Source organism: Ovis aries, chromosome 2, assembly GCF_016772045.2.
Source record: "Ovis aries strain OAR_USU_Benz2616 breed Rambouillet chromosome 2, ARS-UI_Ramb_v3.0, whole genome shotgun sequence".
Taxonomy (NCBI): domain Eukaryota; kingdom Metazoa; phylum Chordata; class Mammalia; order Artiodactyla; family Bovidae; genus Ovis; species Ovis aries.
Window position 1 is genome coordinate 112,765,325 of NC_056055.1, and position 2,156 is coordinate 112,767,480.

Here is a 2,156-nt window from a genome sequence, read left to right on the forward strand (position 1 = left end):
GTATCATTACTGCTGCTGCTCAGTCACGTCCATCATGTCTGACTCTTTGTGATTCCATGGACCATACCCCATGGAATTTTCTAGGGAAGAATACTGGAGTGGGTTGCCATACCCTCCTCCAAGGGATCTTCCTTGTCCATGGATCAAACCTACATCTCCGGTATCTCCTGCATTTCAGGCCCTTTTTTTTTTTTTTAAACTTCCGAGATACCAGGGAAGCCTTCTGGTATCACTACAACCAAGTATAAGAAAATGAGGATTTTATATCTCTAACTGACTTTAACTGCACATCAGTTCATTGCTGATGTTTTAAATCTCATTTCTTAGGAACTGAGCAAGGCAAAGGCAGCAATACTTGCATGGATTATGTAAATAAGTTCATGCATCTAATTCATTTAACAGAAGGGAAACGTTACTCAAAAGCATTAATAAATTGACCATATTGAATTTACCATATCTACAGATGAAGCACAAATTAAGAACCAAAAAATCAAACATCACTACAATGATGGAATTTATCCTCTTCGGGTTTTCTGATATTCCCAATTTCCAATGGATTTTTTGGGGGGATTCTTTAGTCCTCTATCTGACCATCCTGATGTGCAATAGTGTCATTGTACTGATAACAAGAATTGACCCTACTCTCCAGACCCCCATGTGCTTTTTTCCTGAATCACTTTTTCGTTTCAGAAATCTGTTACGTAACTGTCACTATCCCAAGAATGCTCACAGACCTAGTGAGCCAGAAAGGGCACATTTGTTTCATTGCCTGTGCTACCCAAACATGTTTGGTCCTTCTGTTTGGAGGTTTAGAGTGTCTCCTCCTGGCCGTGATGGCCTATGACTTTGATGTGGCCGTTTGTAACTCTCTTCACTATGGTCTGATCATGAGCCCCCAGGTCTGTGTCCAGCTGGTCACTGCCGCCTGTGTCTGTGGAGTTCCTGTTGTAATGGGGAAAATATGGCAGGTTTCCTCTCTGCCCTTTTGTGGGTCTACCACAATTAATCATTTTTTTCTGTGACCTCCCCCCAGTATTCAAGCTTGCTGTGGGGACACATTTGTGAACGAAATAGCAGTATTCATCATGGTTCCATTTCTGTTGATTGGTGTCTCCTATGGCAAAATCATCTCCAACTTTCTGAAACCGTGATCTGCCAGCGGGAAGGGCTAAAGCCTTCTTCACTTGCTAGTCTCACCTCACAGTGGTGGTCTTATTCTACCGCACAGCCTCTACCACCCATTTATAGCCCAAACTAAGTCAATCTGAAGAAACTGGGAAGCTGATCTCTTTTCTATACAGTTTGGATCCCAACATTGAATCCCATTATATTCACTCTGAGGAACAAATATACCACTGTAGCATTGAGGAAACTACTAAGTAAATTATCAACTTGACTTACAGAACTTACAGAAGCAATTATTTGTTTCTATGTTTCTCATGTAAATACATCAGAAAATATCTAGTTTATTTCTATGTTCCTATAAAATGATAGTTAGTATCATCACTGCCATCTCAGATTATGTGAAAGGACCTTAGTTTCAAAGAGTTAAGGGTTTCTGGGTTATCAAAGCACACATTATCTCCATGGCAATGATCTATTTTGAAGACCTATCTTTCCTCTCACTAGGATAGAGTGAGTTAAGAGATTTCTTTATTAATAAAATGATAGTTAACTGCTATATAACTAATGATTATGGTCATGCCCTGTAAGAAATTTGCTTGAAACTTCCCATTCCTTCAGGCATAATCACTGTCCTTTTCTGTACTTAATGATTGGATTTAGATGATGAGAAAACAACAACCACATCCAAGCTGGTGGGAGTAGGGGAATTTGAGTGCTTTCTTGCAGTTTTTCCTTCTTTCTCTGTTTTGCAACTGTCCATATCCCTTTCAGAGTACAAACCCTGAAAGGATCCTTGTTACTTCAATGCTGATTGTTTTCTAGTGACGTCATTTCCTCCATCTTGTAGCTTCATGTTTTGCTTTTGTAGTGTCTTCTTAGTATAAGGAATATTAGGAATTTAAACTATAAACTGCATTGGGTTGAATGTTGATCCTCTCAATATATGTCAGGTTACAACCTGCAAACCTGAACTTATTAGGAAAATAAAAGCCTTTGCAGATTTAATTCAGTTAAGGACTTTGAAATAAGAT

At 39.1% G+C, this 2,156-nt stretch overlaps 1 pseudogene; it reads left to right on the forward strand.

The window, feature by feature from the left end:
* Nucleotides 1-463: 463 nt before the first annotated feature.
* Nucleotides 464-1,396, forward strand: LOC105612222 (olfactory receptor 10AG1-like; annotated as a pseudogene).
* The last annotated feature ends 760 nt before the right edge of the window (nucleotides 1,397-2,156 follow it).